This window comes from Bactrocera latifrons, unplaced genomic scaffold (genome assembly GCF_001853355.1).
Source record: "Bactrocera latifrons isolate USDA-ARS-PBARC rearing strain unplaced genomic scaffold, ASM185335v1 scaffold_4, whole genome shotgun sequence".
In the NCBI taxonomy this organism is placed as follows: domain Eukaryota; kingdom Metazoa; phylum Arthropoda; class Insecta; order Diptera; family Tephritidae; genus Bactrocera; species Bactrocera latifrons.
In genome coordinates, this window is record NW_017537045.1 from 2,715,670 (window position 1) to 2,739,946 (window position 24,277).

At 34.6% G+C, this 24,277-nt stretch overlaps 1 protein-coding gene across 1 annotated transcript in view; it reads right to left on the reverse strand.

Annotated features, from left to right (window-relative positions):
- LOC108972492 (probable protein phosphatase DDB_G0282105) overlaps positions 1-24,277 on the reverse strand; it is an 84,474-nt gene that overhangs the window by 41,587 nt on the left and 18,610 nt on the right. Inside the window, exon 3 of the mRNA XM_018939108.1 lies at positions 9,620-9,652. The gene's annotated coding sequence lies outside the window, so the exon portion shown is untranslated. The remainder of the gene's footprint in view (positions 1-9,619; positions 9,653-24,277) is intronic.

Consider the following 24,277-nt stretch of genomic DNA (forward strand, 5'->3'; position numbering starts at 1 on the left):
GCGATGACGGCTCATCAGCAATGCGAAAGTAGTACATTAAATATTCAACGAAAATTGTAAAGAAATTATAAGTTAATGCTGCCAGACAACAATATTTTTGGTTAAAATATGATTTAACGGTTGTCAGCAGCTGTTGTGTAAGCAGCAGTGCAAAGAGAATTGTGTGATAAGTTGGCTCTTGCTCAAACCAGCGCCTGTTAGTGATACTTTGTAGAGATTACAATAAAATTAGTAATTTAGACAGTTTGACAGGAGAATAGTGAAAATTGGTAAGTATTAACCAAGTCACAGCATGCTTATCTTCTTTTCTAATTTCTTCTTTATTCTACATATTAACTGAGATCTGAGTTCGTAAACATCACATCACATATTTTACAGGTTGAAGAAAAATCGTGTGTGCAATTAATACAAGTTATTCGTCTTACAAAGGAGGTGGCCGACTATTTACTGCTCGGTTGGAAAAATAATATGATTTTTTTTAATTTTGAGTTCTTAAATGTTTGGAAATTAGCATTATGTCAGTAAAAATACCTTTCTAGTCGTTCAATGTGGAAGTCAAACTTTATTATTTTTTATACTATAAATTGCATATAATGAATTTGGTGCGTACAAAGGATCAAGAGGACGGCGGACTCTCCCAAATGGCCAGATTCAACTGCATCCCTGAAAACTTGCATCACTGCCGCACAGAGACTACTCATGCCTCCCTTTTCTCTGAACACATACCGACGAGGCACATACATATCTCTCACTGGGGAGGGGTCGCAGCGCAGAAAAAGCGCAGTAACCATTTTCACCATACTAGCTCAGAGCTCGCATACCGTGCGCCAAGAATTAGTCAATAGTAACTGTATTTACCAAAAATTACAACAAATTATTTTCTTCAGAATTGCCAGAGCGGCACTCTTGCCCCGCTCAGATTGGAACGGGACCGTGCTCATCTCCATTGGCGCTTAGTGCATATAACAGACGCCGGGCAATAATTCGCTTCAAAGTTCATCTTGTCGCAGACGTAGAGGTTCTTACTGGACATTGTTTAATAGACATTCATGAGGTAAAGCTAAAAATCTTGTCGGACGTAAGTTTTCAAAGTTGCATGGTAAAAGCATCCAAGATCGGCGTTTCAAACTGTCCCAGTGAGATTGCTGCTAGTATTGATCTCTTAACCTAACATTTCAGCAACAGCATAATTGAAATAAATGCTTGCTTCAAGAAAAACTCTCGCCGACAAATATCGCTTTTAGTAGGCAGACTGTTTTTAGTGTAGTCTGATCTACAAAATCGGAACTCGCCTGAATTTTATCGTGCTCCTAAACAGAATAGTCATTACGATTTCACTAACGATATCACTGTTCTTCTTCTTCTCTAAGAAGTTGAATTTATTTGTCACCGAAATCTGAAAGCAGTAACTGTTGAGAGGTAGACTGAACAACCACATATGGAAGAAATCTGAGGTAAAACTGCTAAAAAAACAACGAAAAGTATCGTATTAATTGGCTCGAGCTTGAAGAAAGAGTGGATTGCTAAGAAGCAAATTATATCATTTGTTTATTTAAAAAATTAAAGCATTTTTGTTATGCGCTCGTAAATTACACTACATTACATTCAGTGCTCTACTGCCTTACTGACGCAACCACACCAGTCTAATAACGTACAACCCGAACCGAGTCAGTTGGCTTTACGAGTATTTCCGTTTCATTCATTTTCCCATAATAATATGGCTGTGATGAATTTGGGTGGGACTGCAATTGGAAAATGCCTACGAATTAAATTAATTTCCGTTTGGAAATTTTTAGCACAAGCATTTACACGCTGGACTGCGCCTCAATCGTTAGTTAAGTGGGCGGTCAATTGTCGAGAGATTTAAACGATTTCAACGCTAAACGGAAGCATTATTTATTTTGACAATTACCAATTTATTAGCGGTTGAGCAGGCAGCAAATTGTTCACGTTTTCACTGCTATGTGTAGTCTTTTCAATTTTATTCGATACTCTACTCTGCTGACTTTTCTTTCTCTTCTCTTCCCTTTAGCAATTGTAGTGCTATAAATGTATCAAGCACGAAAGTATTGAATGAAAACAGGAAAATCTAACAAAAACAAAAAAACTTTATCTGTGTCGAACTTTTCGGCAATAATGCACATTCAAAGCTTTTCATTAAGACATTCAGCCTTCCCACGGCTGCTCCCATTAATTAGCTGGTACCGGTGCAATACATATTTTGCAATTACAAAGTGAAATAGTAATGGTTTTTGGAAATCGACTTCTGTAAGTGATAATTATGTAAGATTGTGTACCATATACATATGTTTGTGTGAGTATTAATGTAGTTATATTTTCTTCACATGCTCTTACAAATTGCAAAATATGTAGTTCAAGCACGTTTCGTTTAAAGTTATTGTTCTTGTTGTTGAATTTATTCATTGTAGTATTGAGCACATTTGCGGTAGCTTTGTCCAATTAATTAACACTTCGCAATTCATTTGTCATAATTCGCAAAGTAAATATTTGCATTTTGCTGCTATTCCAGCGAAAGGCAAAGCTTTTAAGGGTTTTTGGCGAGCAGAGCTGTGTGTAAATCACAAAGTCACTCAGTTGCCAAATTTCAGTGCATGGTGTGTTCGTTGTTTAGACAGTATTGCCCTGTATCACATTCTTTTATTTATGGTCATATGCTTAATGGAATGGAAACAATTATATATTTTCGATTAATCTTTAAAGATTGGAGATAAAAATCTAAATTAGGGGTCCCGGTGGTCTAGAACCGTCAAATTAAGGGTGTTTTCTCGACTTTTTTTTAAGGTTTAAAAAAAGAGCAATAAATTTAAAATTTTTAGCTATCGCTGGAATTACAACCAAAAAAAAATTGAAAATTATAAAAAATTCGCGCTTTTGAATTTCAGATTCTGAAAACAGCTATGTTTGGACCAGATTTAGATCGATAAAAATCGAAGTTCTTAAAATTAAATTTGATTGTAGTTCCAGCGATAGATATTAATCTTATAAACACCATGTTAAAATTTCAAGTGATTCGAATAGATAGTTTTTTTTTCATCATAGGCACGCCGAAAAAAGTAGTCTTGAGATAAATGTGTTTAAAGTATCCACTCATCGAGCCCCTCCACCGCGCGTTACCTGCTAAAACGGCTGTAGAAGCCAAAAAATAATGGGAATATCCTTCTAAAAATTTTACAGTGCATTCTTAAAAGACTATACTTTCAAAGTATCAAAAAAAATAATCGATTTTTTGAAAATTCTACAGTCATGTTACGTTGTCGTTATTGGTCAAAATATTCTGTGCTCTCAATTTCAAAAAATTCTCAATTTAAGTTTTCTTTCCATTTCTTTGTAAATTTCGCTTTTCTTTAAACTTTATGCCTCAACTGGCAAGTTCATAAATATTTTAGAAATTATTAGAATTTTTGATGTTATTTTTATATACATATATCAATTTCTGAAGTACCGTAATTTCATAAATAACTAGAAGCAAAAACATTAATTTCGGTTACACGGAAGCTAGAAGACTATTCATAAATAAACAGTTTTCACACATCAACTTGATTTTGACTTTTTGGCCAGTTTGTATGACAGCTAATGAAACCTAGCATTGGATGCTTAGGAAAGTTTCTTAACCTTCAAAAGGATCGCTATTTGAGACAAAAGGCAAAGCTGACGGAATTGACGAAGGAGAAAAATGGAATTTTGATCACCGTTAAGCGTACATAGTTAGTCCCTCACTGTATGGTGGCAACACACACCCGCGGAACGGGCTGATATATCAAGTAGACTGCAGGAAATGTCTAGACCAAAGCACTAGGGAAACAATGGAGCCTGTGCACTTTTCCCGCATTGGAAAGATTACGCTGTAAGCATCTGTGGTTACCACGCAATGATAAACTGGAGGAGGTAGTCAAAATTTGCATCGAGCGCAGGCATCCTAAAGAATGACTACTCCTCATGGACCTAACAACTGAACTCTATCTGCTATCGCAAAGGAATAGAACTGGTATATGCGTAGCTTATTGACATAACATATTAGCCTAACACTAAACAACGGCCTTTAGTTACCCCTTAGATGTTGTTCAAGCCAAATGTGAAAAGTACTTATCATAACTTAGAGAGAGGACCACTATTTGTAAACAAGGGGACGGCGTGGAAACACGAAGGGGCCGTGTCGTTCATACTCGGGCACGCTTTGTGTTCTTGTGCGTAACAATTCGCTGCTACGAAATTTTGCATTCCTCTTCATTTCTAAGCTTTATATTTATATCACAAACTATAAAGCATTTGTCATAGCTACAAATGCAACCAGTCATTGAGTTTATATGTGGACTCAACTGGTATCAGCAAATACTACAAAGTCAGACCAAAGACTATAACCTGATACCACAGGGAGCAGTTAGCCCTTGGAAGTAACTCCAATCTGCTCATTGGGTTTGGTCCTTTGGTTAGATTCGTGGTGGCTATGTTTATACCTAAATGCAGGAAGGGCATTTTGTTCAATGTGGAGCCGCACTGCGGCCGGGTGTCGAACCCAAAGTACGGCAGAGGTTTTAGACGGGCCTCGAACCCGACCAAGGTGACTAGGGTGTCCCTATCCACCCGAACCAATTAGAACCAAGAATTAAATGCAAAATGCATTTATGCTTTGGGGCGCTGATCAACGTATTGTATTGATCTATGTGCTTCTAGCAATAGAAATCACCGTGGAGTTTAGTCTTCGTAGACAGGTATTCACGTAAAAACACATTGACATTCCTTTTCATTTTAAAATTCCTTGCAATAGCACCCGATTTCTAATAAATATGTTTTGTTCGTAAATTTCATATTTTTTCAGCAATTTGTGAGTAAAATACAGAAAGTTGTTGAACTCTTGACATTTGTATGAACGCAATGAACAACTTCAAAAAAGAATTTTGCTAATAATGAGTGACAAAATAGTATTTGTGGGAATATAGTCAAACGTGTCGGATATCGGTCTTGTGAAGTATAAGGTTTTAAGAGAAAAAATTTGGACATTATTAAAAACCTATATGTAAGGATTCCCATATTAAAAAAGAAAAATCGATGAAGACATGCTGTTGCTACCAAAACGTTTCTTGATAAAGTGCAAGATCACTAAAATTGCCTATTATCTTTCCAATTTTTTTATTTACTTATAGCAATATATGATTTATTAAAATTCTAAAGCTTCCTGGTGTAATGTATAAATATGTTCACCACTATTTCTTATAGCCAGTGTTCGCGTCGATTGTCCAAACAGTGTCCAAATAAAAAAATTTTTAATAAGGTCTTTGGGTAGTCAATGTCAAAAATAAAGAAATTTTTAACTCGTTATGCATATACAGTTACAATTTAAAAAAAAAAAATCGATTTAATTATTTTATTTTCTACATATATATTATAAATGACTGTTTAAGAATGCACACAGAAAATTTCAAAAATTTGGAGAAACCGCCATTTTGTCAAAAAATTTTATTTTGCTTATTCCTTCGCATAATTACTAGATTTAACATTATTTTAATGAAATATGTATGGCTAATTTCAGAGGATCCAGTTCAGATATATAGTGGTCACCGCAAAATATACTTTTGGAGAGGAGCTCCCGGAAATAAATATTTTTACTAATACTAACTCTTAAAATATAGTTAAGAGATACCGTTAAATGTGTATAAATTTTCATATCAATAAATTTAAAAGTTTTCTCAGAAAAAATGCTGAAAAAATTCGCTTTTTTCGGCCTTCTGACTATATTTAACACTTTAATAAAGATTTTAATTAGTCAACGTTAAAGCACTGAGCATATTTTTGCTACGAAAAAGGTTTTCATAAAATTTTACGGCTCCGTTGACAATAAATTTAAGCAGCAGCTTAACCAAATTATGACTTTCAGTAAAACAAAGTGGTCACAATATATTTTATTATTAAATTAAAAGCCTGACAGAACTAGCAATCTTGTTGAAATCTTCGAAATCATAAGTTGTAAAATGCCGATAATAATATAAACAAATTACAGAATTACACTAGCAATAAAAAGCGCATTATTTTCAGTACTTAAGTATGTAGATAAGTAACGAATACATATATATGTACTTTTTGACATATATGACACATAAGTGCTTATATACTGCAAGCCAGAAATCCACTATCTTCCGTAAAAAGAACTGTGGTAAAGTAAAGGTCAAGCAAAGGCGTGGGTGTTTGTGTGACATAAATTCTCTAATGGTTATAATAAATTATAATTAACAACATTTGACAAGTGTGAAACATAAAAGTAAGTATTTCAATTAGTCATAATTGTCAGCGTCATAAAGCCAACTTAAGTATCGTAAAGCAAATGGCTGCATTTGTTCTGACTTTGCACTTTGCTCGCACTCACACACTTTCCGAATGCGCATTAGGATGTACATTTTTGTACCAAGTTGAATAGTCGCTTAAATTTCAATTTTTGTCCTTAACAAAGAAGCAAACTTAATCAAGCTTTGTTTTTTTCTTTAATTTAAATTTAATATTTTACTTTTCCATATAATTAACATGGGATTTTTGATCCTTTGCAATAAATTATTTATCTCCAAAGAAAAAATATAGCTTCAACTTTCAAAACATAATATTCTAATACAAAATTTTCCGCTCTACAGTGAAGATCATATTGATTTTTTTTTTTTTTTTATCAAAATTTGCTTCAAAAGTTATAAGCAGTTAAAATTATGAATCAAATGTAGGGAGCATTTATAAATGAGCAACACAGAATACATAAATCACTTGCATGAACGCTTAGTGCATTTGTTAAAATATTTCATTTTAATGATTTTTTCAATCAAAAAGACTCTTTCAAAATTACTTGCCTGATGAAAAATATATAGAAAGAAATATAATTTTGGCCGATTTTAAGTTGAAAACAAAAAGCTTGTTTACGTTGCATCCTAATTTTTAAGGCAAAAACTGTAACTTTAAGGGACTTTTGCAAACAAAGAATCTTTAGAAATAACGGACAACCTAATGTACATACATAAAACTTTATGGATATATATAATATATGCCAATTGAGAACATTTCTTATAACTGTTAATATTACCATGCCATGCATGCGTGCTTTCAGAAGTACACATATTTATAATGGAATTGCTATAACTTATTTCTTAGCAATTAAAAGCTAAGGAAGTATATAATTTAAGAAAATTTTCTAAATAATCAAACACTATTAACATTAACATTGTAATGAAACTCGAAGAACTTGGGATATAACGAAATAATCATAATTAGAGATATAAGACAGATCTATAAAATTCTACACACGAATTTAATTCTGATATAATAGGTTATCCAAAAAGTCTTGGGGCATTTCTTGCGGTATTTTCATTGCTGCTACTATGCCGATGTCTTTCGTCCAATTCAGCGATTTTATCGCAATTTTCGACGACAGGCCTTCCGGAGCGTGGCGCATCTTCGACCCCCTCTACATCAGAAAAGAAACGACAACCAATCAAACACGTGTTAGCTTTCCGAAAAGGTATAGCATGACCCGATGCGACGAATAAAACTAGAACTACTCGCTCTCAGCGCCAACTAGCGAAAATACCGCAAGACTTTTTTGACAACCAATATATAAAAAAATTAGCTAAAACTCATACTTATAGATTAAATGAAATCTAATCTCAATTTTATAATTATTCTAAGGCAATTCAACCACAACCACAGGCACTATGAAGAGTAATTTCCGTACTAGACAGTTTCGTAAGTAAACAAAATATATACATAAATAAAGTTATATCTGATACTTTATATGATTATGCAATGAAATCTTTGTAATATTTTAATTTTAAAATTCTAACGAATACCACTCAGATTTTCACCACAGTTTTTCTTTTATTTCACACTGATTTTGAGCCTTATGATCCATATATGTTCTTCCTTTGGTCGAACCAGCTCATTTGACGCATTACACGACAATTATAACATTCATTTTCGTGCTCAAATGCATACAATTGATTATCCGTAATTAATTACTATTTAACAGCTATATAAACATGTTCTGATTGAACAAATTTTCTTAATTACTACAAACTTTATCAGTTTATCTGAGAAATATGAAGTGTTTCGGGCAATGCAAGTTTTTATGCAAGACAGTTTTAGTAGGAATCTGGTTTACAGAGAAAGAAGAAGTATAATGTACTAATTATTCGGAAATGAAGCGATCCTTGTTCCTCTTTCTGTCTTTGATTTCACACTAAATAGACGTAGGTAATAACCTTCGGTTTATAAACATACCTCTTGTCTTTGAAGAGTAGCTTTTATGTTAGTTATTGTAACTAAATTGTCAATTTATTACTAATTAAGCAATTAGTTTAATTTGCGCAATGTTAAAAATATTAACATGAACGAATTCCCACAAAGCACTCAAAAGTTACGAATTTAATGCAATTATATCAGCCCAATGATTAGGTTAACGTTAGGTTAGATGGCTGTTCAAAGATTGCTACAGTACAGTAAGTAGTCTCTGGTGAAGCCATATAAAAGAAGAACACCTGTGTTTGAACTTATAATTTAGCAAAGCGCTTAGTAGCCAATACAAATTTACACAGCCATTTAATTTCCATTCCCGCCAGTTCGGTGGGATGTCTGAAGGTATGCGCTCTAAAGTGTTTAACTCCTGACCTACCAAACGAAGGACAGTCAAGAAGGAAGTGTTAAGTTCTTTTCACCATCCAATCATTCATATCTTCTATACAGCTTCTGCAGATGGTGTCTGGTAGGATTCCCAGCCTTACTGCATGGATGCCATAGGGCAATGGCCTGTTAAAAGCCCCACAACTAGGGAGAGGTCAGCCTTACTGAGGGCAAAAAGATCACTACATCTCTTGCAATCGATCTTGGGTCAAAAGGCTTTTGTGACAGCGCATATACCGATGGTGGCCCAGCGCTGGCCCAGATACGGGAAGATACGGGAGCACCGACCCGCTTCCATTCTACCGATAGTGGTTCTAAAGGGCCTTTACTTGCTACTTTATCAGCTTTACAAATTCCTGCTAAAGTTTGAAGCTGCAGTTGATAGAGAGTTGCTGACAGTAAACCCCTCCACTAACTTGCCTGTACAGTAAGCATGATGCGCTGCTGATAAATGTCCCTCAGAATGCGCCTCCTTATGCACCACTTATCAGTCTCTCTAGAGCTTTTATTACGAAGCAAAAGAGGCGGATGGGCTAATGATCTCACTCTAATTGTTATAGCCCACTTAGTATCGCTAAGAACCATTTGTCTACCAGATCAACCTATAGTGAACATAATTAAAGTTTAAGAGTTTTCAAAAGAGTTGGCAAATATCAGAAAGTACATACATATGTATATATATAATATACTCGTGAATTTCAAAAATCGACTTTTTTAGTAAATTAATGGTCAGATAATTTCAAGCGTAAAAATCTAGCTCACTGCCAAAGTTGGGAAACAATATTCAAAAAAACTTGTTTCTCCGACCTTTTATATAACATTTAATAGCCTGTACGACTATTTCTGGAATATGTTGTATATATAGTTCTAATAAAATTTAATTCATAAATCGTGCAAATATGTATTATATAAGCATAATATTATATATTTAAAAATGTTACTTAAGACTTACCAGGTTTAAAACCAGATATATTGCTAGCTGAAACTGAAAGATTAAAATGTTGTTAATAAAATTCTATATCGAGTATATATTTGTATAGTCTAATGTATAAAAAGTTTACCTGATCTAATACCCATTGATAACTTATACTATAACAGATTGCTTAGCCTATATTTCTTTCCTTCCTTATCCGATAGATATAGATAGATTATATGATAGAGAGATAGATCCGAGTCTCCAATATAACACTTTACAGTTATCTTATGATAGATACAAAATCTAGACAAAGGTTCCACGAAAGCTTTTTCGTGACATTTTTTTCGCAACATTTTCAAAATAAAGTTTGGTCAATCCCGGTAAGCATGTCCTGAGCTCTTGTTTTTGGAAATCGTTACACAAATAATTTTAACTTTTCCGCAAACATGATTCAAAGTAAAGTTTGGCGGCGGCGTCTCCTGAGCTTTTGTTTTCGGAAGTTGTGACACAAATATTTTGAGTTTTTTTGCAACATTTTTCAAAATTCAGTTTGGTGAACACACGAATTTGTCTCCTGAGCTTTATTTTTTGAAAGTTGCAAGAGTATAAAATGTTCGATTACATCTCAACTGCCTTATTTACAAAACATTTGGTTATACACATATTACAGCAGACTCCATTCAATTAATATGAAAGCTTCCTTCCGTAGAGCTTTTTTTGAAAATAATATAATCACATTTTTTTCAGTTTGGCTTACTAACCAAGACGTTGAGTTTCGTTTTTGATTAACCCAACAATATAGAATAGATATAACCAAACCAACCAACATAAAAACTCCGTAAGTCGAAAGCTTCATACATATATCATAACGTTCATACATATAACATAACAATACTTGTATGTATTCAGGTCTAGAAATGTCTAACAAACGAAAAGGACGCAAAACATATATGTAAATATGTATAGTTTCCCATAACGTAACGGTATATACATATATAAATTATACTTATATGTACAGATGTAGTATGTTTGTATAACATACTAACCTCTGATTTCTAGTGGATATATTGCCAAGGTTTGAAGCCAGCAGTAAGCAGCAGCAACAGGCAATATGGCAGCCGCCGAGAAATATGTTGCAATTACGCAGCGAAAAATGGAATTTCCCTTTTCCATTTCCCCTTTTTTGTTTATTTCATTTTTTGCACTTGCCGCTTGTGGCGTGTAATTTGTACCAACTGACTTTATACTCCATTTGTATTTTTGCATGTATGTATGCGCAAGTAGTAATAATAAAGTTTACTTGACTGCAATATATTTGTTTTTCTTATTGTTGTTGTTTTCTTACTGTTTGGTAATTGCCATTATAATTTATTGTTATATGCCATTAACGCGCGTTATTTTATGCGTTATGTTTGTGTGTGTCAGTAGTCACGTTGCTACACACGTTAGCTTTTTGCATTTATTTACGCATTTCTGCTGTGTTTGCCGTTAACATTTTTGCAAATACCAAGAACAATTGGCAAATTATATATAGCAAGCCGAGAATTGTGTGGCGCAAAGAAATCAAAATAAAAAAAAAAAAACAGAAAACAGAAAGCAAGAAAAAATACTCTAGACAAATAAAAAAAAAACTTTCCATACAAATATTAAATTTTGTAAGGTCATATCGGTTTGTATGGGAGCTATATGCTATAGTGGTTCGATCAGAACAATTTCTTCGAAGAATATACCGTTGACTTGGAGAATAATCCTTGGCAAATTTCGTTAAAATATCTCATTAAACGCAAAGATTTTTCAAACGAGAACTTGGCTTTGCTCGTTCAGTTTGTTTGGCAGCTATATGCTACTGTGCTGCGATCTGAATGATTTCTTCGAAGATTGTTGGATTATTGGAAAATAATCCATACCAAATTTCCTGAAGATATCTCATCAAATAAAAAAGTTTCTCATACAAGTACTTGATTTTGATCGTTCAGTTTGCATGACAGCTACAGCTGTGTTCAAAATAATAGGAGTGCCCCTGAGAAAAATATTTAATCCACAAAATTTATCATGTCAGAACATGAACGCAAAACGCTTTCAAAGAAATATTTCTAACGGTATTTCGCGAGTAAAACAGAAAGCATAAACTTCAGCTGTTTACATTATTTGCAATGTTGTGAGTTCATATCTGTGTCGATCACTGAATTGAGATGTTCATAAAAATAGGAGTGTGAGCCACCAAGTGGTATAATATATTTTTATTTAAACAAAATCTGTAAAAAACAAAAAAGTAAGTACAACAAAATAAAAACGGTGATATTTTTTAAAGGATAAGTCATTTATTTTAATTAGTGGGTAGAGGAAAGCACTGCAGCGACGAAAAGCGTGAAATCATTAAAAATCTTCGAAAAAACGGGAAAACTTATAAAGAAATGAAAGTAATACTCGGGTGTTCTGATCAAATGATATCAAATGCCTTATCCAACGAAAAAAAACCCGAAACTCGTGGACGAAAACGTAAAACTACCAAAAAAATCGATCGACGCATACTCCAGTCGTCTAAACAAGATCCCAAAGCGACGTCTAGAGAAATAAAGAAGCGTCTAAATCTTGATGCTAGTGACGTAACAGTTCGTAGACGTCTACTGAAATGTAATTTATTTGCGCGGAGTCCGCGAAAAGTTCCATTATTGACAAAGAAGCATATTGAAGAACGGCTCCTTTTTTGCCAAAGAACATGTCAACTGGCAACCGGAAAAATGGAGAAATATTTTGTGGACAAACGAATGTAAGGTAGTTTTATTTGGTGGCACAGGGTCCAGACAGTATATCCGTCGTCCACCAAATACGGAATATAGACCGCAATACACCCTTAAGACTGTCTAACATGGTGGTGCAAAAGTAATGGTTTGGGGAAGTTTCTCGTACAACGGCGTGGGACCAATCCATCTAATTAAAGAAACCATGGGTCAGTACGTGTATTGGATATAATGAAAAAAGTTGTGCTGTCATACGCGGAATGGAATATGCCTTTAATGTGGTTGTTCCAGCAAGACAACGACCCTAAACATACAAGTACGTCCGCAAAAGAATGGTTTCGGGTCAATAAAGTGGATGTTATGTCGTGGCCTACTCAGTCGCCTGACCTTAATCCGATAGAAAATTTATGGACAGATGTTAAAAAAGGTGTAGCTGACAGTAGACCATCAAATACAAGGTAATTATGGAGCACAGTCCAGGAAGCGCGGCAGCAAATCCCGCGGAAAAGATGTCGTGATCTGATAGATTCCATGCCCCGCAGATGTGCTGCAGTAATTAAAAATGGCGGTTACTCGACTAAATATTAACTAAACTATCTTATATACTAGTCATAATTTCCAATTTTTTAATTTATTATTAGTTTTATTGAATTTTGTGATGCACTCCTATTATTTTGAACACAACTGTATATGCTATAGTGCTGCGATATCAGCCATTCCAATGAATGAGCAGCTTCTTGAAGAGAAAAATGTGTGTGCAAAATTTTAGATCAATATCTCTTAAACCGAGGTACTAGTTTGCGCATATACAGACAGACAGACATTTGAACATGGCTAAATTGATTAAAGTAATAACTTATATATGGTTTGTTTTTCTGTTGGCACTGATGTTTCACTCTGTTTGTTACAAGCTTCATGGTCCTATTCAGGGTATAAGAACTTGCACCAACACCACACAGCAATATTTATATGATATGCATACCAACAACTACTCCGCGTTAAAAATACAATATCTAACTTCAAAGCCTTTGTTGTTGTTGTGTATGGAAAAAGTTACCATAGATGGCTGTCTTGTGCAGAAAAACCCATAAATAATTGCCGATGAGCTCTGCCAGGCGTTGATTGGAAATTCGTGTATTTTAATCTCAAACGTCCGGTAGCATTCTGTGCGCAACGCACATGCGTTTCAGCTTGTAAATTCGCCATAAATTATTACGCTGCTGTTGAATTTGCAATTTGGGCACTTTTAATTTATTCTGCTGGGTATTGTTGCGGAACGCTTATAAGATATCGTTGCACTTTACGGATTTGCCAACTGCATTACTTGTTGCTGTTCATTGAATTGGAATCGTAAATCGTTATCGATTAACACGGTTCACTAGTTGCCAGCCCAAATGGATACATGGCAAATTAATGGCTTCGCATTTAACATTTATTTATTATACTATATGCGCGTTTGTGAATATGAGCATGTATGCCACTAGTCAATACAGGATTGCAATACTAATAATGTTTGCTTTTTGATTAACCAATCTTCGTTTAATGTGCGATAATGTTCATGTATGTTTGAAGCTAAACAATAAAGTAAACACTTTAAGACTTTTCCGATGTCTTTTTGTCTATTACTCACAATTTTTATTTTGAAAATAGCAGTTACACAGTACAACAGCTAATCTGGGGGGTGAGAAATTCCAAGCCAGGATGATGCTACTAGGTCAGTATATTAAAACTCTCAAAGGGTTTGGCGTTCGTATGTGTCAGTTTTTTTTATGACCTTTTAACTTGTTTCCTTATCTTGTTGAAAAAACATCGATTCACCCTGACTTGGAATTTCTTACCCCCCAGACAATAATCCCAAAAACGTTCCACAGTGTTAGTGCTATAGTATAGAAAACACTTCTTGAGATTTCCAAGCAATTTGAAGCGCTTTTTAGCTCAGAGGAAGGTAGAAAAACCGATTCCATTTTGGACAAAATTATACACTGTGAATTTTTTGGGTTTCTGAAGTAAGGAAAAGATAGATGTAGCCAAATCTCCAAAAATGTGTAATATCAGTCCATGAACTACCTCAGCGCCACGTATCTAAATCTGTTCAGGCCTCTCACAAATTTCGAGAATATACTTACTCCTGACATAAGTTATTTTAGGAACTTTTAGGAAGGCCCAATACTCTTCATTCTATTGGTACTCTTTCGCTATCCCTCATTATATAACCCATTTGATAAAAGTGAAAAAAGTCCCCATATTGATGACCACCTTGAATTTATGGAATGGAAAACTTCTTCAACAGTAAAAATTGTTTCAGCTGTTAAAAGGATACTTTCTTGGCCTTTGACCACACGATACTGAAGAAGCCGCCAATCATATGGAATAAAGTCAGCCGGATGTTCGAAAATCCTGATATTAGTTATGTGGGGTCAAGCTTTCGCCCAATTTTATTCATTTTATCCAAGCATATTGTTATTGTTAAAATATGATGTCTCATTTTTATTGAAATAACTCACATATTGGCCGATTTTTGCGGTGTAAAGTCACCCCGGAAATCAAAACTCTTCAAGTAAGGTATTTGGGAGCTTAGTGCATTATTTACCCGATTGGGCAGTGCCACGAGGTTTATTGGCGTTGCAGTAGTCCGCCCGAACTTGTTGGCAGAGAGTCATCATCATAAAGTGAAAGCGCTCTTAAATGGAAACCCATTTAAGCGTCTCTCTTAATGGAGATGCACATTGTTGAGGTTCAATAAGCACACTGTATTAAGCGGATAACTCTTCTAACTGCAAATAAACTCTGGTAACCAGACATTGAGAAAGCAGCCTTCAATTCGTTATTTTTCCAATGAAATTCATTTGTATGAACCTATGCAAAATTAAACCTGAAGTACAATCCCTTGGACTCTTATACCGGTAAAATCGTTTTCGCCTTTATTCGTAAATAGTATTTTCACTGCTTTGAATAGTTTATTATATGAATAAAAATACAAAACGTATACCACAGCAACGCGTGGCCGGAGCTCCTAGTATGTTTATAAAAAATATATTTTTCTGGTTCAAAAGGGTAGTCACTCATCGGATGTAATATGGTAAATACCCTTTTTTGAACAATACTTTTACAAAAACTCAGTCAAATCAAGTTGCACACGCAAATATAAAAAAAAAAACTCGCCCAAATATTCGCAAAAGGATAAGGTGTCACCTTTAAGTGGGGTTATAAAAACAAAAAAACGGAAGCTTTATAAATAATGGAGGGGCTTGACGCTTAAAAAGTTTAAAAGAACCGTGTGTAATTCTATGAAAACAACAAACATTTTCTTTCACAGAGTAACCTACAAATATACCTTCTTTATGTGTATTTGTAAATATTATATATCCATATATATATATATATTATATACATATATATATATAAGTAATCAATTTGAGAATTTATAACAAGTCGCTGCCTTTCTCATTACAACTTCGTCGAAACTTGAAGTATTAAAACAAAGAAATATAAGTATGTAACCACATATGTATTTACACTCGTATGTAAGCATATTTCAGTGAGCACAGCTGTTTTCATATAAAACACAAATGAACAGACCGACACACCCACCACGCATTTGTTGCCACACGCTGTTATATGCCAACTTTCAGCACATACCCACTTCGCCAACTACGCCACACCATAATAAAGAGCCAACTTGGCGCTAAAAAAAATTAGGGGAATTAAATTAAGAAATGTGTGTTATTATTTGTTATTGTTTACAACACCGGTAACGAACGCTTTGGCGCCCCAATGTCCCCAAGTAAATACATACATTCATACACACGTAACTAATTTAGCGCCGCCAAAACTAATTTTCGAAATAATGAGCGGAAATAGCCCAACAGCACGAAAAATTTGCACAACCCACGGTAAAATGTATATATGTATATATAAATAAATATGTTAATATTAATATACATATATACTAATATATATTTTCCTTCTATCGAAAGCACTTTGTATAAATTAGTAAATACTTTTCGCACTACTTAAAAGGGTTAAGTAGTGGAAGAAAAGAAAATAATAGCTTTACCGTTAGTAAGCAGACTCATACATTAAAGAATGAGAATACCAACAGCTGAAAGTAGATAAAAACGAAACAGCAATAAAATGTATTAAAGAAGCAGAAGTGCCACTCTGACTGGCAGCCAGCATATTTTTTGCAAATTTGTTTACGACTTCTATTCGGTAGGACAAAGGCGTCAAACAAACAGGGACTTGAAATAATGAAAACAAGCAGTTTTGCAAAAACATATGCACATAAATCTTCTTAATGAAAATACGCAACGAAAATTCTGGCAACGCAGTTTCGTGGGTGTATAGGGTGGTTCTAAGGAGGGTTTATAGTGGAGCTTTTTTTTTTTAGCTAAACTTATTTTATAAAATGCAGGCTAATGTGCAACCTTTGTCGGGTTAGGTAGACGCAGCTATCATAGGATCGTCAGCCCCAAAGTCTAATGCAGAATAAATCTTGCCAACACATGCTACTTCGGACTGATTAAGCAATTGAGAAGTAAAGTCCTCCCTCGACAAACAAAGTCCAAATTCTATAAGACATTCATCATACTCGTCCTGCTATATGCTGCCAAGGCATGGACAATGACAACATCTGATGATTCGGCGTTACGAGTTTTCGAAAGAACGGTTCTGCGGCAGATTTATAATGTATACATTGAATAAGCTACTCTGGATAGCTCATGTCGTCCAGATCATACGGAATTCGAAGTAGTACCCATCGGTGAAGCAGATGAAGATGAAGACCTCCACTCTGTTGGAAAGACCAGTTGGAGAAAAAATTGACTACACTTGGAATCGTAAGCGGTGTCTACGCCGTTAAAGAGGATAATATCTCGTTTTGACATTTACAACGCTTTTATGATGAAGTTATAGGACTTCTATCAGAACACATTTTATGCAAAAAATGTATAATATCGATAATCGACGGATTCTTATTTCCCGAATAACAGCAAAGAATCACTTACAAAGTTGGTTTAAGTTAAGAGGTCGATCTCGACAGGAATCTCACTTGGACAGCTTAGAACGCCGGATCATTGATGTATCTCAAACTCCTATATAATTTATCACGAATCTAGTTACAAAGCGCTTTGAGCCTATCCGTTTAAACTATGGTTCCTTGATCGTCGAAGAAAAAACTGTCGAGATGTTGAAACCTCAGTCTTGCAAAGACAGGAAAAGAGGAAAAAGTGCCTATACATTTCCACCTCACTTTACTCAAATAAACTTTGACAACTTGCACCGTTAACACTTTTTAGATTCAACGCTTGGAATGTCCACTCCATAAACTTTGACAACTTGCATCCGAATAGATTTTTATCATTACCAAATGAAAGTCTATTGTTGGATAATTGAGGTAAAAACTTTTTTTTAACTGCGAAAACTGAACTTTGCTAAGAGCAAGTAGTTCAGTGCATCTTTTGCGTCCCACTGGATCCCAAATTGATCTCGTAGTCAACAATGTGAAATCTAATTGGAAATTGTAGACACACAGCTGTCGTTTTGACATTGCTATTTCGTTAGTGTCTTTGAGGCCACAATAGGCCTAAGATAGCGGTGCATTCTTCGTCTATCTATTCTAGAGTCTAAAAGCAAGTTAAAACTTAGACTTAAAAGCAGTTCAAAAGCATAATAAATTGGTCCGAGAGGTTTTTTTGTGAAACAGATTTTCATATTGGCTATTAACGAGCACATCTACCACATCTGGAAAGCAGAAAGCGAAAAGCTAATGTATCCTTCGGTACTTTACCTTTACTTTGAAAGCAGTTTGCTTTGAAAAGCTGTTGCGAGCTCGATATGTTTCAGTCCGAGCCAATATACACTTTTTTATTCAAAATGTTAAGGCATGAACTGAGACGATCTTTGTTTAAAATAGTCACGTCGGTCATTAAATTCAACATACGATAAATTAATTGTTTTGCTTGCCAAACTCTGGGATTATGTTCGAAGTTAATTCTTTTCAAAACCGCATTCCACCGAATTATATCCGTTGAAATTTTGGGGTACCTTAAAGAACCCATGTTACATCAACCAACTAAATATTAACAATACAGGAGACACTTGACAAGAGCAATGTTCACAGCGCTTTCGTACAATTGAACCCGAAACCAATTACTGGAGGAGAAGTTGAAGCTACTCAAAGTAAAAGGAGTCAATCAAGTTAGCGGAATAAAAGTATGGACCACCCTGTTTACTTGTAGAACAGTCTAACAAAATGAATGAGCATAGTTATGAAAGTGGAGCAGCAAATTTAGGGAGATAGTGAATTGCGAAAGAGAACTTTCACACCACTGACAGATAAGCCAGAAGTGATTAAATTTCTGTGAGTGACTGACTGCTTGTTGACAAAAGCTTTTACACAAATTTGTACTAGTTAGCATAAACCACAAAGTAAATAATTTTCTAAATGGTATGCCAACAGTATTTTGGCGATTAAAAAATTTGTAATATGTGGAGAAAAATAAGAACTGGCTTGCATTTTTGAGATAATAGAGAACATATGCTGGATCCAAATCTCCTGGACCTACACTTTTTTTCCGTCCAGCAGTAAATGGCGAAAAGAAGGAAGTCTATAGATATTTTAATAATGAGCGAGATTAAGTAACTTTTTAAATAAAAATAACAAGAGTTTGAGATAATTTGAGAATATTTCGGTTATACTTCTTCACATACTTCGGTTCATCGTGTCTCAGCAATTTAAAATTTTTAGAATTAAACATTTCTTCTCTCATTTATTCTACTGAGGAAGCCCTCATTATAAAAAGCTTTTAGTTTCCATGGAAAAAGAATAAAATTGACAAAAGTTTGATTGATTTCCAATTTTTCTTACGAATTGTACGTTTAGATGAACGCAATGGAGGCGGACTTACATCAGCCGGAGAAAGGCATCAGAAACAAGACTGCTTTTATACTGATCTTACAACAATAATAAACTATCCCATTTTATATGGAAAATACATTATCTGTACGAGGTATTTAGATGTTGATGTAAACACGAAGGCGGATATGTAAGACATGGTAAGGGTGATCATATTGCAAAAGAATATGGCGAAAGTTTATACTTTTGATCGATATACACTTCTTGAAGTTCTATATGTAAAATAAATAATATTCAATTGTTAAAAGCTTTCACTCACCGGTGATTTATATCCCTTTAGAACTTTACTAGGCTCAAAAGCTTTCACACTCCAATAATTTACGTAACTTTATACAGCTCCTTAGCTTTCGCTCACCAGTTTATTTTTTTATTTTTATTTTATTTTATTTTATTAAAGCTTACATAATAAACAAATTATTAAATAAACTAAAGTACGCAGCGCTAGCATCAAAGGCTTTCGGCTGACGCTCACCAGTTATTTGTGGAACTTTCATATTTCATTGTTATATAGAACTCCCCAGCTTTCACTGGAACTTTTAGAAGTTTCAACAGCCAACGAGCTTTCACTTACCGGTGATTTCTAGTACCTCCAGATCTTTAAAAAGCTACGCTACTCTCGCTCTCTCTCGAACTTTAAAAAGCTTTTTCACACCAGTGATTTATAAAATTGTAAAACGCTTCCCAGCTCTCGCTACACTATTATTGCGAAATTTTAGAAACGTTCTAAAAAAATGTTAACATTTAGACTAAAAACTGCAAGCCTTCGACTTAGAAGCCTTCAAGGGGGATTCTATAATTGGCACTCACATACTTTCCACGAGATTAACGGTCGTTGACTGCCGCATGTAGCTTCAAAGGCGTTGTGAACTTGTAAATGTGAGGATTACGCATAAACGCGAACACTTAACTGGTATCTTTACCTTATTATGCGCTTTTCTACAACATGCCTACGATGTTATGTATACGAGCACACCCACTTATGTATAATATATAACTAGGTAAAGTGGGCTTGGCATTTAGATATCTAAATGCAAAAAATGACCAAAGTAAAGCAATAACGCAAATTGGAAGGCAAAATGCCAACGCACTCCTAGGGCTTCGCGAGCTGCGAAAATTATTGAATGGTTTGCATGCTCTTAAACATACATATTCGCGCATAAGTCATTTATATATAGAAACGAACATATGTAAGTTTATGTTTATAATATATGTAAGGTCCTATGCTCCAGCTAGGCACTATGAAAAAATATATGTATTTATGTATAAGTCGCTGAGCCAACAAAAGCTTTCTTGGCACAGCAAAACAACTTTGAAAAGCCAATCAGCAGAATGATATAGTTGATGGTCGAGGGGCTTGTGGCGATGCTGCCGCATAGCTGGCGTCACAACTACTCGCATTCAAGTCGTTTTTCTTTTTTAAATGGCGTCGTACCCGTTTGGAAGTATATAGCATGTACATATGTATATAGAAACATTTATACAGATTTTATATGTGTATAAAGCAGTATTTAGGGCACAACTTACACTACATAACTAGCTTCCCTGATTTAGTGCGGCGGTGATCAGTATAATGCCATGCGGAATTTAAAGCAACGGCACTTCTGTAGCAACAGCATTAACAACAACACAACGGCTTAAGACAGCGCGACAGCAAGAAGCAACTTACCAATATGATGAATTAGAAATGGTTCAGATATAAAGCAGTACAAGTTGAAATGGAAGTGACCATAATATAACCAAATACTCCAAACATCCACCCGAAGCAGAGCAAACTTAATTTTTTTTTGTCAGTTTAGTTCAAAAATATTTTGCAGTTATAGAGGTTTTTACCGGCACTAATCATATAGCATTTGTACAATATGATCGAGGATACAAATTTTGAGGTATGCCAGTTGTAAAAGTCTCAAGAAATAGAGAAAATGGGAGCATCTCGACACTTTCCCTGGTAAGTGATTGTGTAGCTTTTGTTAGACTGAGGTTAAAACATATTGGATATCACACCTTCGACCAACGTAGTCGATAAATTAAGATCGTTTTATCCATGTGTGATTTTTTGGTAACCCAAAGAGCCAATTTTTTAAAGTAGACAAGCGGAATCAACGTGATCTGCGTTCCTGAATTTAGTCCTGATATATGAACTGTCAAAAAATGGCATATTTCTTTTTAATTTTTGTTCAAATCAATCACATTAGATTTTAAATGAAGTTTTAAACAGGTAGCTATTAAGTTAAAAGAAGCCTTAAGTAATTTTAGGTTAATTAAATAGGCTGATGCCATTTTTTCTACGCACGGATTTAGAAAAATGGTAAAAAAAAAGTTCAACAATAATTATTTTTCACTAGTTCCGGTCTAGTCTCAAGTTCGATCAATAACTTGAATTTAGATAAATTCTAGGTCAATTATAAATTCTGGGTCACTTCCGGTAACTCAGAACCGGCCGTCTTGGGAAAATCCATTGCAAACGACGAGCTCGAGTTGCCGCAAGAATCGAGAGTAAACCTTGCCCAGCTTTATTCTGGATACTGTAGCAGGTTAAACTCCCGTTATTCCGAACCGATCCTGACATATAAAACATGTGTCCAGCGTGCAACGGGTTTTCGCATGACTCTTAAGACTTCTTTGCATAGCTAAACCTACACATTTGACACCCCTTTCCCTATGGTCCGACCTCGTCGAAACAGCACATTGCCTGCGCCCACCATTGGACGAACACAATGACAACTTATCTGAGTCTTACCATACCAGCGGAGACTAGGTAATCATTACAACAACAACATATCCTAGAAAATATATATATACATTATCAGTATAAGTCTTTGCATGGAAATCTTTTCTATTTGACAAGGTAACGTCACAACAATCGGCTTAGATTATTATCCAAGGCGTCGCTATAATCTCCGATTATATTGTTCAGACCAGACCACCATAACTTATAAAAAATACATTCTGTAATAGACCAAAAAAATCCAACATTAAATATATTGAAAAATACAAATGATTTATGCATGTTTTAAATCGAAAAAAGAGAGATTATTTATATGAATTTTTTTTAGAACAAAAAATTAATTTTTCAAAAGAAAACCATCGGTGTTGTAACGTACACCCTAATGTACATATACGCTTGTATATATATTTCTATGTATGGTCTCTATAGTCGGTATCAATGACGACAGTGTCAGTGCATGCAACGCAGATAACATTGCACTGAAATTAATCTGACATCTTTGACCTCGTTGTTGTTTTCACTGACTTGTCATTCACGCAATTAACTATGCTTTCAGTGCTTGAAGTAACAACGACCCAGTTAGCTGGTATAAAATTCCAATATTACTTTGAGTTACTAATATTCGATTGGTGTTTTCTTGAAAAAGGAATATTTTTACCAAGTTTTAGTAGATAATATTATTTAACTCAATATTTATGTTAGTCTTTCAAGCGAAATAACTCCTGCGATATAAATACTGTACTGCCTTCGAGATTATATAATATAAGATGGCGTGATAAACTATTTCAGTGCCAGTGACCCAGTTTACCCCAGCTTAACTTATATTTACGCTGAAAACACTTTTCAGTTGGTAACGAAGAAGCAGAGAAAAAAGACAAACTGCAGCAATGCTGCCGCATAAGCCATTTACCAGCGAAATGCCAGCACGCTTGTGGACATGAAGCTTTGCAGTTTTCATAGCGGCGAGTGGCTTAGCAATGCGATGCGATGTTAGTGAAATTGCGGAAAAAGAGAGAAAAAATTGCAAACGTCAACTTCCCTATACATATACTATAAAAAAAAAACATATACATATACACTATATATGTATACATATACTAAGTATATGACTATACATATATTAATATGTAAACTGTCGTGAGTGTTTTATTCTCCCAAACGAGCAACTTTGCATTCACTAGCCGGCTTACGAAAAGCGAAGCGTGAGAATAAGTCAAAGTAGAGAGTATGTACTTATATATAATAGGACTTCAAAAAACTCACATTCCCATGAACGATTCCAACGAGAAGCGATATCAGAAAAATTTTGCCAACTGAAGCCGGTAAGAATGCTATATATAATAAGGGAGCGTATATAAAGGCTTGTTTGTAAAAAAATGTTCTTAAAATTTTATTTTAAAATATCTAAGTAGTTATGAGGGATGCGCCGGAGTTGCGTATCCGCAACGGCTTACCTATGAGACAGAAAATATGAATTATTTAATATAAATTTTTCAAAACTAACTTAAAGTCAATTGATTAGAGTCCAAAAAACTTGTTTCCTCAAAAACGGTATAAATGAGCACGGTTAATGTTTTTTTTTTTTTGTAAGAAGACGCTGCGTATACGCAACGAGAAAATAAGTGTATTGATGAAATCTTTGGAGGTCGTCAAATCTGAGAGTATTCGGTAGGTGACATAGAAATTGGTGAAATATGAAGTGGCAGCTAAAATTGTTAACAGATCTCATATAGTAACAGTTCAAGTCAAAAGTAGTATACACTTATTTTTTTTTTTTTTTTTTGAACTTTTGTTAGTAAATTTCTCCAAGCACTGCGCTGTCAAACTAGTTGTGAAATGATGATTTTCAAAAAGGAAACCACTTTCAATTTTACCTGAACTGCCGTGGCAGAACTGCTGCTTAAAAAACTGAATATTTTTTAAATACTCAATTTTTTTTTTCTTGGTTTTAAAAAGGGTTTTACACAAGCGCAGAAACTTTTGAAATCCAGTTAGCGGTTAAACATAATAACTATTTGTAATTTAGCTGGTGTTAAATTATCGAAAGATTGTTTTGGAATTTAAAGTAATTTTAAGTCATCTCGTGAACTTCTTAATGTTGGTCGAAGGTTAGCTATTCTCAAACTTTTGAGCCAAAATTACTATAAAAAATTTCAAGAACTTTTGCTTTCAGTAAAGCATTCAAAATTCAGGAAAATTTTAGTTCTAGACCTTTTATAACAGTCTCAAGAGCACCTACTTGCTATTCGCAGGTTCCTTATTCTGAAACTTTTAGGTACCAAAAACTTCAAAAACTTTTCGGGAGCTTTTCC